Source organism: Meles meles, chromosome 1, assembly GCF_922984935.1.
Source record: "Meles meles chromosome 1, mMelMel3.1 paternal haplotype, whole genome shotgun sequence".
Classification (NCBI taxonomy): Eukaryota; Metazoa; Chordata; class Mammalia; order Carnivora; family Mustelidae; genus Meles; species Meles meles.
In genome coordinates, this window is record NC_060066.1 from 22441116 (window position 1) to 22458198 (window position 17083).

At 39.9% G+C, this 17083-nt stretch overlaps 1 pseudogene; it reads right to left on the reverse strand.

The window, feature by feature from the left end:
* Positions 1-7031: 7031 nt before the first annotated feature.
* LOC123927718 lies at positions 7032-7193 on the reverse strand (annotated as a pseudogene).
* Positions 7194-17083: the final 9890 nt, after the last annotated feature.

Genomic DNA, 17083 nt, shown 5'->3' on the forward strand with positions numbered 1-17083 from the left:
TAACCACCTGGCAAGTTTTTTGCATTTCCGAGCATCCCAGCCACGTTGGTTGGTTGAGCCACGTGCCTCAAGAGCCACGCTGAGAGAGGTCCCCTGCTCTCCACAATGCCACCAGTGATGTGACCGGTTTCTCGTGTACACCTCCATTCATAACAACATTTAGTGAATTTTTTTCCTTGAGCCGAAAGGAAATTCCTAAAGATTCCTAAGGCTCCAGGAATAGGAATGAAAATTGGTGGCATAAACTCCTGCTTCCTCCATGAACCACACTGGACACACGCAAATCTGAGCTGGTGTCCCTTCATGTGAAATGAGGAAGGAACAATGCAGAAAGTATAAGAGAATGGAAAAATGAAGAGAAAAAAAAACTAAAACCCATAAGACAAAGTTACATTTCCACTTTTGAGGACTAGATTAAAATAATCTCAGTAAATGCAACAAAGAACTTTCTTAAAACACCCAGATTTCTTATCTGCTAAAAATCCTGGATATATGCTGATATAACCAACTGGGGGTCTTCTGGCCTCTGAGATATTTGCCTTGAACTCTATAGTTCGTGGCCTATGGAAATCCAAGTTCTTCCCTTTATTTTGGCAGTTTTCTTGAGGAATGGAAAGGAACGGAAGGAGTTGGAAGGTGTCTGATTCCAGGTTCTCCTTCCATGTAAACTATCTTCACTTAGCAACATACTAAACCAGAAAAGACTCTCCTGGATTTTTTCACAGAAAAGAATCTATGCACACAGCACACTAATGAACATAGAAGACTTCGTGAAGGGGCGCCTGGGTGGCTCGGTGGGTTAAGCCTCTGCGTTCAGCTCAGGTCATGATCCCAGGGTCCTGGGATTGAGCCCCGCATTCCCATTCAGCTCTCTGTTCATCAGGGACCCTGCTTCCCCCTCTCTCCCTGCCTGCCTCTCTGCCTACTTCTGATCGCTCTATCAAATAAATAAATAAAATCTTTAAAATTTAAAAAAAAAAAAGATTTTGTGAAAATGGAGGCCAGAGGAGAAGGAGGAAGTTAAACTGTGGCCATGTGAAATTATGTAATGGGACCGTAAGCACCAGCTTTCCAAAAAGATACTTCCGTCCCTGTACTAATGGGTTTAAAGATTTTTCACCTATCTTTCACTCACTTTGCCTCAGTCTGTCCATCTTGCTGAGTTCTATTCATTCTTTTTCTGTTCTTTTCTCTTCTTCCTTTTAGAATCAGAGCAAATACTTAAACCTACCACCTTCAGAGTAACCCGAGGATAATCTGTTGCCATTATGTAGTTCTCTATCCTTTAGTTAAAACGTTTATCAAGATATTTCCCAAATGAGAAGCGTTCTCTCACTAAAAGGAATCCTGTTGCTACAGTTTTGGTCTCTTGACCTTCTTTCCCTCATTTCATGAAATAGCACTATATACGTGACAATCTTTCCTGCCATCCATTGATTTTCAATTGTCCTCTCTTTCTGGACACGGAGGAAGACTTCTCTGCCCTCTTGAAATGGCATGTGGTCGAATTGCTACTTACCAGTGGGTTAAGGGGGAAAGTCACATAAATTACTTTCTGGTGATTAGATTTGTAATCTGAGGAGAAACGTGCTGCTTTGTTGCTGTAAACAGCGAGACCTATGGCTTGTTTGTTTCTATAGCATAATCTAACTTCTTCCGTCTAACACAGTAATCTTATCAGAAAGGTCTGGCACAACACTTTGCTCCCTATGGCAAAAGATTGCATTCCCTTAGATAGGTTTTACTGTCAGGTAATGAGCACCTAAAACAGGTTCTACCCTTTGACGAGACTCCAAGCCTGAAAAGGGACCATTTTTGGAGAATTTGCCCATCCATCCCCTCCCCAGCTTTGCCTCTGCTTGGACATCATCAATCAAGATCCTAGTAAGTGAAACTAAAAAGCACTTGCTTCCCAATTGCAAACAAAAAGATGATAGAAGGGTGGTTTCCCTACAGCAAGTCTGCATATTGGTTGGACTAGCTAATACCTAGTGCTATTTCTTTGTTCAACTTCATCAGTAGTTTACAGTATCTTCAGTGTCTTTTTGTGGTTCATACCACCACATCTGAAAATGAATTGAGAAATCAAAATAAGCAACTATTGTGTGTGAAGTGCACTAAGAATGACATGTGTTCTGAAATTAGCATGTGATGAAATTTCGCAACTGTAAATTTACTAAAACTCCTTGGGATGCACACATAAAACAAGTGAATTTTATGTTAGGTAAATAATACCTTAAAATGCCATTCAAAATGATCCAGTGAAATAGGTGATTGCTTTAAATAAAGCATAAATTCAAAAGTCAATTATTGCCTTATGTTGTAAGATTTTCATATTACTCTGCACATGAAAAAAGTACCACAAACTTTCATTTCAGCATTTCAGGAAGTATGTTGATGTCCTCAGGGTATTAATGGCTAATAACAGAATTAGTTCAGGTTTCCAATTAATGTTACATTTAGAGGTTCCATCGTGTTAGTTTAATATGGGTAGCCTGTTTATGTAAATGCTGTTGTTAGTGTCATTCTGGTGTCTGTGTATGCATTGCATAAAATCAGGTAGATCACATATTTAAAACATGAAGGCATCTGGTCGGGGGAGTAGACCTTTAGTCTGTGTCATCTGAGTAAATAGGAAGGTTCAAATGTTGGCACATTCTATCAATTGTCATGTATTAAAACTTAGGTCCAAGAGAGGAAGTTACATGTCCAGTGCTAAGGAGCCAAGAGTGAAGGGGGAGGAGATGGAGCCTGACCTGGGGTACACACACTTTAAGGTGTGACAGAAGATGGGGAAAGTTCATATTAATTCATTCAACAAATAAGTGTGTGGTGCATGCCTACTCCATGCCAAGCAGTGTGCCCCGTACTGATGCTGCAGTGGTCACTGAGTCTAACAGGTCACTCTCCAAAGGAGTGTACACCCTAATGGTCGAGAGGGATGCCCAGTTCAATGTCAGGGCCCGTGAAGGCAAATGGGGACTGGGGTCCTCTGTGGAACAAAGGCAGAGTACGGTCATCAACAGGGCTGCCGAGGACACTGCAAGGCTCTGTGGTCCTCACTTGTGGGAAAGGCGACTCGAGCTTCAGTGAGGGGTCAGGCAGCTCAGGGGTCTGCAGTAGACACCCAGAGCTCGAATGTGGTGTGGAAACTAATACTGAGTCTTATTAAATGAGAATGTGAGAATGTTTAAAATTGCCTGCCTCCACTATGGGTTCATCTGGGGCCAACTGTGAACATCTGTCCTCAGATGAAGAGTTCTTATAGTGAGCCCAGCTGTTAGAAACTACAATGAGTACATTGAGAAGAGGCTGTAAGGCAGTGGTTGAGGGGACCCTGGGGCAAGAAACCTGGGTTTGAGCCCCAGTTAGGAGCTAGGCAACTGGGCCTGTAGTTTAATTAGTTTTCTTATCTGTAAAAGGTCAACAATCAGAATGGTATCTAAGTTACTGGATCGCTGTGATGATTAAAAGAGATGAAGTATGAACAGCACTTGGAAGACTGCCTACCTTTCCTCAAACTCAAGACATGTTACCTGTTATTAAAGGATGCAAGGGCCTAAAGTCTGCATCTGTAAATGTGTCTTTTAATCTCATTTTCCCCTGGAGGATCCAACCATAAACCAAGGAGAATGAGTCTACAGGCCATGCAAAAGCCAGCCTTACTACTGCTTCTAAAACTTAGTTACTGGGAAGTAATTAGCTGGAGTATAAACACCCAATAAAGCAGTGTTAGATGTAATTGAGCCCTCTAATACCCTGGTTTCTATTTCAGTAGAAGTCCACCAGAGACAACAGAGGTCTCTGGTAGACCAGAAGTCTACCAGAGACAACACTGTAGGAGCACTTCATACTCGGTACTAATATAATATTGCACCTGCCCAGGACCACAGCTTGCATCACCTCTCAAGATGCTAGGCTTCCGGAGAACATTCTGGACAGGGGATGTACATGGTATTAACCATGCAGAATGGAACCTGGGCTCAGTGAGCACATTTGTGACCCAAGGAGGTGATGCAAAAGTGGGGAGCAGAGAGGGTTGCAGTACAGAGGAAGGAAGGATGGCTGAATGCATGGTTGGAGAGTAGGATCCTTCTAAAGAGAATGTGTTCTTCTCCCACTCCCCTTAGCTTCCTGTTTGATTGAAGTGGGCATGGCAAATGGACAGGGAGACTTTAGCAAGCAGAGCCCTGGCATTGGCCAGGCATCTCCTTTTCTTTCTCCTTTACAAACTCAGTCTGATCTACAAAGACAGGAAAGAGGCAATGCTTCCAAAGCACTCTAGCCCGGCATCACTCTCAGATGTCTCCAGAACGCTAAGTGGATGAACTACAGGTGGCAGAGACAACAGCAAAAGCTGTGAATTGCTTCATGAACAGAACACAACTCTGTGATGGCTGGTTAGACCTCAACCTGCCAGTGCTTTTCTCCCCCCCCCCCCCCCCCCCGTTTACCAGCTCCACGTCCAGGTTTCTCTTAGCATATCAGCAGAGCCTGCCTCGAACCCATTCCAGAGCCCTCTTACTGATACAGGTAATGAAAACTTGGATCTGTCCTTTCCAAATTAGGGCTTCTTTGGTCCTTGGCATGGAAGCTGCACAAAAGAAGATGCCATATTTGATTTTTATCAACTCCGACTCCCCAAGGACAATAGGCCTCTCTCAGAGGCTCAGAGCCCTTTGCCTTTTCCCAATACCACATCTTTGAGTGAGTGTCAACTTTTAGTGAATTGTTTCCATGATTTTCTTTCTGTATGTTCACCAAAGTTTTACCATCATGTGATAGTAATGCAAAGGTGAATGTCTCAAATTGTTATTCGGGTGATAAAAGACCAGACTGATGAGTGGTTTCACACATTAAAAAAAAAAACAAAAAAAAAAACCTATATCTTTCAAGTGAGGAGGTACAGAAAGAGAAGAAACTAGATATGTTTAGAGAAATTTTACACTTAGGATGGCTGATCTTTCTTAATATATTTGTGCAAAAAATAAATAAATAAAAGGGGCCCACTGTAAAATATTTCTCTACATCTACATTCGTTTTGAGCTCCTATAGACTTTCAAGTTCTGAAAATATGACTTATCCGGCCTGGTAATGCATTAAGGATGTGCTGTGGCTTAAAAAAAAAATGAGCTATTGATCTTAGAAGATTTTAATTTAGATTATTTCACTTAAAAGTGTAATAAATGGCAGGGCTCATGTTGAATCACTAAGACAGCAATTATTTTAAGAGTATCTGTCATCTGTGCTTCCATTTTAATCAAATCTCTTTATAGAGTTTTTAGACAGTATTTGAAATAACCACATAGCCTGTCAATGGAAAGGTGTTTTGAGTTGTATGTCAAAAGTTGAAGAGAAATTAGAAAGACAACTCTTAGTTTTAAAAGACTAATAATGACAGATGGACAGTTGCTTTTATTTTATTTGTGAGCAACTGTTGTTTTGAAAGGCTTTTTTTTTTTTTTGAGAGAGAGAGTGAGAGAAATGGTATAGTATCAACTAGAAAAATAACCCAGACTGTTTCTGAGTTAAATTTGCAAGGGCTGAAAGTCTTTGAAAAATTAGGTTAAGGGCAATTACATAATGATGACCTCTAGGTAATTAATTCTTGGTCATGTTCATAAGAAAAAGGCAAATATAAAAAAAAGAGAAAAGATGAGACAGACCCTGCTGTTAGCCTTAATTTGCAGTTTTACCTTGGAAGCCAAATATTTAGTCTGAAAGGCCTTTTACCTTTGACATTTTCAGGCTTCCGTGAAGATTTGTTTCAGGCCTCTATCTCTGGAGCTGAGACCATGAGCCCTCCCGTAATCCCACAAAATTCATTTAGAGTCATCTTCCTGACATCTGTACATAAAGCAAATGAAGCATTAGAATATAAATCACATCTGAGGGATTCATCTGAAATTCTATTTCACTGTTTAATAATTAAAAGTTGAAAACCTCTCTGTAGCTTTATAGCACTCTCTAACAGAATAAATTTTCTTGATAAGGCACCCTCATCCCAAACAGTGGAAGCTGTTGGCATATTCTGACAGATGAGTTTATTGATTAATAAATCCTATCCTCTGGGATGTGACTCCATGGTGGAAACTCTTATTGAGGTGTTGTTACATATTCAGTTCCTGAATTATCCACCCATTTACAAGTGTGTGAATTTAGCACACGCGCCTCCATTTTCTTGTTCTTAAAATTGAGATGGACAACAGTGCCCACTACACAGCGTTGTTGCAAGAATTAAGTGAGTCAGCATGAGTCAGCACAAACCTTGTTACACAGAGACCACCACCTATGTTGGCTACTATTAATTATTATTGGTTTTGTGCTGTTATTCAGAAGAAGCCTTATACTTCACAGAAATAAGAAATTCTTTGCAAGAGAGGGCCTTCTAGGAGGACAAAAACAATGGTAGCAACAAATTGTTTTCATTATTTGTTGAGTCTTGGGCATTTCTAGAGTGTCACACCATTAATTTTCAAGAGACTAAAAACCACAGCAGTATTCTAAAACATTGGGATCATAGGCAACACTTTACGCGTGGAGAAGAGCTACGTGGTAGTATCAAGAGTTCTGAAGGGCTCTTGACTGAATATTGGTCTCCTATATCCCTGACTTAGCCTTGAACTCACTCACCCACATCTGAGTACTTTCTACTGATGAAATCATTGCCCCTATTCTAAGGCACATACTTGGTCACTATTTCCTAAGGATAACTAGGTACAAGCTAAGTCATCAGACTTTTCCAATTTCACTGTAATACCTACATGAGGAGAAATTTTGATGATGGCAAGAAGAAAAAGAGTGACCTGGATGACAGGGCACTCAACAGTGTGTGAAGTATGCTGGGAATAATGTGTAATTAATAATTCTAATTCTAAATTTTTGTATGAAAATCAAGCAGACTTGAAAGTAATACCTGTAATTATTCTACTCTTGCAATCTGATATGTTTCTGGAGCACTAAAAAGAGTGGATGTGTGTCTAGGACACTGGGAATTTCCCGTAGTCTACCCTGTATTATGCCTAAACCATAGCCCTCATGAGCAGGATGTCCCTTATGCCATTGACTAAGGAGCTCTTCTCCCCTCTGTAAAATCTCTACAAACCTTCCCCAAGCCATTCACAATAAAAGCACACATTCAACACACTATATAAGTAATAAACTATAGAAATGATCCCTGAAAGTATAGTCTTTCAACACACTATATAAGCAAGAAGAATGTGCTTGCTCTGCAAATGCAACTTCCAAATAAATCCTGAATCCTTCTTTTCTAATAGCTTACACCCAAGCACCTCCTAGATTAAACATCTGGTACCACCAATGGCTTTGCACCTGTGATGCCTCTGTGTCCAGAATGATGCTCTCAGATCTGGCCCTCCTTCTTATCACTGAGGTCTTGGCTTATCTCCCACTGCCTCACTGAGCATTTACTCAATGCTCTGCAGAATGTGTAGAATGACTCTGTAGAATGTGGCTCCCCGTTCGTGCCATCCCCACCATCGTGTAACTTTTGAACTGTCTTCCACTTAATTGCTAACTGAGGTGAACCTATTTCACCTGTTTGTTTGTATGGCATCAGCATCCCCTTGTCCAAAAGGAATCTCGGGGAAAGAAAGGACTTTGTTTGTCTTTTGCCTGGCACATAGTAGGTGCTCGATGCCTATTTGTGGAGTGAAATAAAATTGTGATTATGAAAGAATAATCTAACATGAATACTTACTGCTACTAAAAACCAATGAAAACCAAAGGGATCCAGGGGGAAGGTGCACAGGAAAGAAGTAATTACCCAAAAGGAACAAAGAGAATTGGAACAGAAGACTGACGGGAGAAGACAGGGCAGGCAGAATGGCAGGCAGGGCTGATACTTGGCAAAGATAACCTTGAGCAATTCACGAGTTTGCCCCATCACATGCTAACTGTAGCAGTTCTTGCTAGCTTTCCATTTAGAGAAATGAAGAAGGTGATTATCTTGGAGAGCCTAAAATAGACCTCAGACCTCCTTATTCTCATTCCTGAGACTGCTCCAGGCCTCCCTGGCAGTCATTCCGGAGGGCTGACTTAGTCATTTTCATACAGCTATGGGATGTGTCTCCAGTCTACATGTCTCTTAAGGCTGAGAATCTGCTGAATGAGGGGAAGTGGGAACCTCAAACCTCTGGCTCACTGAACAGCCAGTTAATTCACTTTTTAAAAATGATGCGCTGTGTAATAGGAAGGCTAGGGATTTATAGATGGCAGGGATCAGCTTAGCCTTTGATGGGGAAATTCACTCTAAGCGATTACCCCACTGCTTAAGTGTTCAGTAATAAAACTTAATTCCTTCAGATTGATTTTCCACTTTCCATCATCATCAAATCCTTGCTACTCCACTGAGTATACTCCCTTGCTCTTCAAAGGCAAGGAATTCAGAGAAGCAAAATGGGAGGAGGTATGAAATAGGAATGTAGGGGTTCAGTGATAAATGTAGAGGTTCAGAGCTAAAATTAGAGCTCATCCTGTTCTTATACATTGTTTCTCTTATCCAAATCCTTGTCTGATTTCCTCTAATAATTATTTCAAACTGTAGATAAGCAGTATGTTAGCATTTTCCTGGAGAAACTTTCCAAGACACAGGAAAAAAGAAAAAAAAAGAGAGAGAGAGCTCAGACTCCTAAGTGATATGTGCCTGAATTCTCTACTTTGATGGAGAATAAAACAAGGTGTTTGTTCCCACCTGGAGCTAGGTCATCACTTTCTAGTGATCTATTAACAGTTTTCTACAACACTTGTAGATATCTCATAATCCAATGGCCTGAGAGTTTGCTAAAGGAGCAGGTGATAAAAACACAATCTCTAAGTAATCTTTCATGTTCTCATTTTACAAATCTCTTGTGTTTTCCAAATCTACCCATGTCTTTGCTTATTGTCAGAACCTCTTTCAGAGCACCTACCTATTGTATCATGAGTTATAATTATTCTGCATATTATATCATCATCCTAAAATAAATACTCTGTAAGGGCAGGAACCAAACTGCCGTATCTCACAGTTTTTCCCAGGAGTCAAGCCCTCAATAAGTTTTATTGAAATGAACTGAATGGATAAAATGTCTGCTACGACCATTTCTGTATATATATAGCTAAAAAAGCACTAGAAACTCTCTGCATGCTGGCATGTTAACAAAACTGTTATTCACATCTCTGAGTCCTAGAGATAAGAGTGCTTTAACATAGAATCATAATGCAGGAACTTGTTCCATCAGAATCAAACCCCAGTTCCTGGGCAGCTAGGCTCAATATTACAGAGACCTCTCTAAACCTTTTAATAGCAATGCCATCTTTTGGATGGCACTAACACTGTGCAACTATTTTCCCAATAGCACACAAGAGAGGAAGGGCAGATATTATTCTCTTCATTTTGAAGGTAATGCATTGAGTCATAGCCTAGATAGTGACTGCTTTCATTGCATAACAAGCATCAGAGCAGAAAGTTGGCAACCCTTAGTGCCTAAGTTTCTAGACTACCAGTTCATTCTTTTCCCACTAACCTGCACTATGACATATACCTTCCTAATGCAATCCTTTTCATACATCCATGTGCATACAGATTGCCTGAGAATCTTGGTAATACACAAATTCTTATTCAGTATGTCTGAGGCAATACCTGAAATTTTGGATTTCTAACAAACTCCTAAGGGATGCTGAGGATGCTGGTCTCCAGACCACAATTTGAGTGGAGAGGTTCTAGCGGGCAGTGACCATGCTATCCTGTCTTTATATCTCCACTGCTTGACACATAGTAGGTGCTCAACAAGTATTTATTGACAGGGAAATAATGAATGACCAACACTACTTGACCTACTTTTGGTATAACCAGTGTTGAGCAAATAGTAAAATACTCAGGAAATAAGTAGTGAATTAAAGAATTAACTGAGCAGTCAATGCAATGAAACAAAGAAAGTGTTGACTGTGAAGAACTCCATGTGATCACTTGATGGTAAAACAAAAGATTTTCAGAGAAGGAGCATCCTTGGAATACACCTTAGTGTTTACCCTGTGCTAATTCTTGAGGCCATAATAACTCAGTTTACTTATGTATTTTCATCCATCAGAATACGTTCTTGTCCCTTTACATAATATGATGACTTTTTACAGATGCTTTTTGTGCTTTGAAGACATTGTCTCCCTCATACTTTGGTCAAGGTTCAACAAAGTATAACAAGTTCCACATTCTCATTTTTTCCCCTGGGGAAAGAAGTCTGAGTTGTCCCAGTCTTTCCATCAGAGCTAAAATTAGAGCCCAGATCTTGTCACTCAGCTGACTCTGAAGGGGTTTTTCATATATACCACTTCCTTACCTACACAGAGTTCCTGTGTGGTGAACAGGGTTTTATACTTCAAATGAAATATTTAACTGTTCTGAACTGAGTTATGAAATAATGGGCTCTATTATGAATAAGTGATGAATATGACAGAACTTAATTAGAATTCTCTGAACAGTTGGTGAGCTAGAACAATATAATATACACTAAGCCATTTTCTAGGAATCCCATTCTGAAGTCTGGGGCACAAGACACTCTGACACTTTGAATCTATCTCAGGAAAGCATGAAAACACATGTCAGGTATAACAGCCTATAAATGGTGTTACTGCCACAAACTCCTAGGAACAGGACATTTTTCAGGGAGTGGGGTTTTGTGGGGACAATAATTAGAGAGGAGTGGGATGGCCTGCTCTTCATAGAGGGCATGTAGGGCATATGCTACTGCTTATATCCTAATCTCTGCAGCCTTCCTCTTACCAACCTGGGACCACTGGGCTCTCCCCAAGGCACAGATTAGCCCCATTATCTAAGACATTTCCAGATGTTGAGCAAGAAAGACATTTTGGATTTAAGAACCCCAAACTCCTCAATTATAAAGAGAAAACTAAAAACAAAACAAAACAAAACAAAAAAAAAGCAGAGATAGTTTTCTCTGCAGCTACCTGAAATCATGTAATTGGGACTCAGGTTCCCCTCCATCTCTCAGCTTTGTGTTCCTCCAGGTTGACTTCACTATCAGGAAGGTGTCCTCTTGGGGTAGCAAGATGGCCTCCTTCTTCTCAGCAGCTCCAATGGAAAGAAAGTGCCTCCTTGGCTAGCAGTTGTCTCAGGATTCACTTCAATTTAGTGAGCTTAGCTTGTCCAAGGCTAAATAAACCAATCACCATCACCAGAGATGTATTCTTGGGCTGGAGTTCTGGAGAAGTAGCTCCCCAAAGGAAACTGGAGGAACTGTTACTAAAAAAAAAGAAGGGGGGGGCGCCTGGGTGGCTCAGTGGGTTAACGCCTCTGCCTTCGGCTCGGGTCATGATCTCCGGGTCCTGGGATCGAGCCCCACATTGGGCTCTCTGCTCAGCAGGGAGCCTGCTTTCCCCTCTCTCTGTCTGCCTCTCTACCTACTTGTGTTCTCTGTCAAATAAATAAATAAATAATCTTAAAAAAAAAAAAAAAGAAGGAAGGGATAATGAGTATGCCAGCAAGAGAGGTCTGCTATTATGTGTGATCTTATATTCTGTCTGAATTCTGATAATTAGTTCTCTCCTTGGTTCAAAAACCCAGTCCCTAGCTTGAACACCATTTCTGATAACTGGCTCCCAAATCTTCTTTATATCTGGATCTTGTCTTGGTAACCTGCCTAAAAATAACAATGATAATAGCTAGTAATATTTATCACTTACTCTGGGCCAGAATTTGTGCTAAATGCATTATGTGTCTAATTTTATCATCCAAACACCTATAAAGATTTATTTTATCTTAACTCTGTGTTTAGTTGAGACCGCTGGGGCTCAGAGTTAAGGAGCTTTCCCAAGCTAACATGACATGAGGTAACATGACAAATATAGGAGAACCAGGATATAAAGTTCTGTTTGATTTCAGAGTCTAAGCAATTAATCACTGTACTCTGTCCTGCCTACATTCTCATGGACTTGTCTACAATTAATTCTTGCCCATCTTATGGCAAATCACTTGATATCTTCAAACTTTGTATCCTCATCTGTAAAATGAGAAAGAGGATACTGGCCCTGATCTGCCTATATCATTTCTCAGGGCTGTTGTGAGGACTAGATGAGGTGATGTACATGTAGCATTATGATTATGATTATTTCTTATGTAATTAAGGAAAATTGCAGATACAGGTATAGATTTGGATATAAAAACACACACACCACCCAGTTCCCATAGTCACTCACTTCTGGCTCCCCCCAGAACACACAGCCTTTTCAGCCAGTTCCTTGATCCTCTCAGATCCTCTGGGACTCCATGTATTTTATCACCCCCAAGAGGTGAAGCTTCATTGTATGCCCAGTGTGTGACCTGGTGTCCGGCCACCTCCTGCAGGTTCTTTACTTTTTCAGCTTTTCACACCCCTGCTCTGCAAGTCTGATGGCCACTCCTAGGAGGACATCTTGCCTTTCCCTGGGTCACCATCCCCATGCAGTACACCATGACATATGGCAATCTTATGTCATTGTTCCTGCTCATTTTATCTTTCTTGCCATTTACACCCGCAGGACTGGAAAGCAATCCTCAGCTCTGTCATTCAGAATGAGCAAGTGACAGAATGCATAGTGTCAGACTTCAATTTCCACCTATTTGATGGCTTTTTTTATTAAGCTAATGTTGCTGAATTCCTATAAAATTCAGGGAAGTGGAAAAAATCTGGACAAGTCTCAGCATCTCACTCTGGGGCCACCCTAAACATCCAGAGCAGTCACATCTTCTGTCTTCCTTCTTAGAGAGGGTTGTTGTTGTTTTTTTTAAAATCAACATATTTTTATTCTAATAATCTTGCCCTGTATACCTATCTTATAAGGTATAATGGGGATTTTAATATTCAGAAATGCTTTGTACTAGAGTTTAGTTTTTCAAAACAGAGAGGGCTTGGAAAAGTCAATAAAGAAAGGGTAATTCTGAACATCTTAATCACTATAATTGCTGAGCTGTCTCTTCTGTGAAGCATTTTCCTGACTAGTACCCAGGGTGACAATTCCTCTTAGATCATCCCATCAATAGAATGTCTTCCTTGAATTCTCAGTATTTGTCCTTAACAGCACTAAGGCTTTTTGTTAAAGACTTTTTACCTTGGTAGACAAAGTTGAAAGCACATGAGACTGTTGAGATAGCAATTTTTCAACTTAATAAAAGCGTGTCTTCAGCAAACGTAAATACAGATGTTGTAGTTTAAATGGGTGTTTCAGCATTGTCAGATAAGGGGCCATTCATTAAACACAAGTGAGCAAACAACTTCCCAGCCAAAATATACTCAGGGCTCTTGGGTGTTTATAAAATCTGGTTAGTAGCTTCTCTTGTTCTCTCCTATTTGTAGTGGATGGATTTAAAAGATGAAAGGAACACTTCTTCCTGACCTGAGTGATCAGGATATGTGATGGATGCATGGGAGGATTTTCTCGGGAGCTAGAAGTAAAGAAATTTGTCCCTACAGTTCATCACCATCTTTTCCTTAGTCAAGCTACATAATTTCTCTGAGACTCAATTTTCCCATTTATGGAATGAACAGCGCCTTAACTTACCTCTTACCTTAATTTTCTATGGAGAATTTTCTGTTCCCCACACTAATGAAATTTACATGAGGCTGTCCCCACACACCCTTCTTCCAAGGTCAGTTGTATGACAAAGGCCTAGCCAATCGGTTTTCAATCCCTCTGGCCACTATCATTGGTTCAGGGAGAAGCACCTGATGCAGAACAATCCAGTAAAACTCAACCTCAGGACTTTTGCTGGAACCATCAGTCAAGACCACCCTTATTCTATGGGATACCCAGTTTAGGAGAATGAAAACTAGAGCCATGGAATGCCACCTCATGGAGAGGGCCTGCCAGAGAGCAAAACTGACACAGAAGAAAGAACATCATCAAACAAATGGTGACACTGATCCAGGAATGTAAGTTTGTTAAATCCTCAAGTAGCCAACAGCTCCAAGACAGGATCACAATAGATGCTCAGTAACAATTTGTTAGAGGAGTAGATGAGGACATTTTAGATATGGTGTTGTTCAGCTTGTAGAGGCGAGCCAACAGGACTAAGGCCAAAGCTCCACACCCATCCATTTAGCTTCCAGGAATCTCAGCAACTTTTGGAATCCTCTTTCTGTCACGAAGAAGCTGTATGTGGACATGGCCGCATACCCGATCTTCACCTTGGCTTCATCATCTGTGAAAGTTGGGTAATGGTGGTTCTCTAAACATTTTTTTAGGATCGCTGTGATTATCTAATGGCACCATGAGGAGACGGACCATGCTCCATTCTTCTGTTCAGGTTGGGCACTGAGAGGGTATCCTCTGAGCCCTGTCCACTCCCTGGCTAAAGTAGCACTGGAAATTCACTCTTTGGAGCCATTTATGGAAAGAGTTTTTGTACAAATAAAATTGGAAAAGTCTGAATGTAGCATATCAGACCTGCTGTGGCCATTGTTACGTATCACTGTAAACACCATTCTGCTTATTCTTGTCATCTGGGAGAATATGATTTTAATTTACTCATTTAAAAATTGGCTTCCTGCATGGATTTCCCATCCAGCAGTCCTTGTGCAGGCAAAACTCCTGTTAACTTTAATGAAAGTTTTAAACATGAAATGTTGCTAGGAGGTGGCTGATATTTTATGCATACTGCTGCTGATAGTTTTGAATGTTTTAATTGTTCCACTAATGCCCCAAGACTGATTAAGGAAGAAACATAGTTTTACTCATCAAAGTGAAAAAAATTATACAATATAAAGCAATGCTGATAAATATTAAACAACAAATTTCCCTAGATCTTCTTTCCCTAAAAATTTAGAGACCCTGTATATCCCTAATCATGTATTCCAGAGCAAGCCAATTAATACCAGAATGGTAAAGGAGATGAGAGTGACGGAGAGATCACTGGAATGAACTTGGTTTTACCGCACTTACTATAACTTTTGAAACTTTCTCAAAAAGCAAAATAAAAGTTATAATCCCAATCCCAAACCACTGTCTTTGAATTGTAGTTGATTTTGTAATGACTTGTTCTGTAGATTTTTCAATGTTAGTTACTGCTGTTTTTTAGCTGAGCAGATTTGGAGAAGTTGCATTTATGGCTCAAATATCCAATCTAAATTTGGTTCTCTGATAGCAATGGATGGATGACTCTCCTCTCATAGGAATGATGGAACTTGGATCGTTGTGTCAATCACAGATAGTGGATGTCTGGCCCCAAATAATAAAACTCTGCACTAAGAGATAGTATCGTCTTCTTCCCTTAAATAACAATCCTCGTTTCTAGTTGGTATAAGAATTTCATCTTCAATAACTGATCACTGTGACAGAAAATCGGTTGTTGGCAAACTATGTTTAAAATTATATTATTCAATCGTTCTCATCTCAGAGACACTTTCCATCTGCTCCTCAAATCCAATGCACATTACAAGACACAGGTTCATTCATGCCATAACTGATTGCCATTATTTTTAAAATTTACTTTATTTTTAAAAAGCAAAGGCAAACTTTCCTCTGAGTCCTCATAGCCTATATTTTATACTTTGATATTAAATTAAATACAGAGTCAATATGGATGCCAAAACAATGAACACTGTTATGCTGTAAATAAACAAATAAAAAAAATAATAAAATTTAAAAAAAAAAACAATGAGTACTGTTACGCTGAAAATAAATAAATAAATAAATAAATAAATAAATAAATAAAACAATATGGCATCCTGCTTTGGTAATATTGCCAAATGTTATCAAGCTCATTTTAACAAGAACGATGTCCTGGCAAAGAGATACTGTCTATAAATCTGTGTATTTTACACAGTGGAAATGAACAAAGACTCATAGTACAAGAAAGTCAACCAGTGGCCATTTGAGAAAGTCTTGGGATGCTCTGCTCACCCCATTTCTGTCACCTAGAGATTTATCAAAGAAGATACGGTATTGGAAGTTGGATCATGTGGGCCAAGTTGCATTTTCCTCTGAAGAAAATGCTGATGACTAAGTGTTAATACAGATAAAATGGTGTTCTTCAGTACAGCATAAGGGGGTCATGCATGACTGGAGAGAACATCCCATTGGCATCACTGCAGAGGTGATAGGTGTATCACAAGCCAACTGGCTTCCGAAAGAGAAAATGCCAGATCATCTGCCATGGTGCAGGCAAGATGTAATCATTCTGAAACCATATGCATGGTTGAGTTCCATTTTTTTTTAAAGATTTTGTTTATTTATTTGACAGATAGAGATCATAAGTAGGGAGAGAGGCAGGCATAAGAGAGAGAGAGGAGGAAGCAGGCTCCCTGCCAAGCAGAGAGCCCGATGCTGGTCTCGATCCCAGGACCCTGGGATCATGACCTGAGCAAAAGGCAGAGGCTTTAACCCACTGAGCCACACAGGCACCCCTTGAGTTCCATTTTTATAGGTATTTGTTATTTGGTGTCTAAATGGGCTGGAGATTCCAAGGGGAAATCAAATGGTCTAATTAAAGGTAGTATAGACTAAGAGAATGAACAGTAGACTGAGAGCTGATTCAAGTTCTGGGTCCTGCACTGTTGCTAACAAGCTCTAACCTTCAGCAACTCATTTGACCTCTGTATCCTCATCCATAAAAGGTTGGCCAAATGACCCTGTAAGTCCTTTTTAATTCTGACATTTTCTGGAGCAATAATCATAATCTGATGGATCTCTAGATCTTAGTTAAAGCAACAGCAAATTAGAACCACATTGCCTAATACAGTAGCTTCATTTGAATATTTAAATATAAGTATAAATTAACTTAAGTTGAATGAAAGCAAAAATCCAGTTCCTCAGTCATACTAGCTACACTTCAAAAGCCATATGTGGTAATGGCTACTGTATTAAATAGTACAGATGATAAAACATTTCCATCACTGCAGAAAGCACTGATTGATAAAGACTGTTTTCCATCCCCCAGAACCCAGTGGTATTCTATAAATATTCTATAAATATTTGTGGAATAAAGAAATGAGACAATGAGAGCTGAATAAAGCCAAATCCAGCACCAACCTAACAAAGAGCGATCACTAAAAAAGTATCCAAAAATACTGATGTGCACTGAAAATGAAAAGAA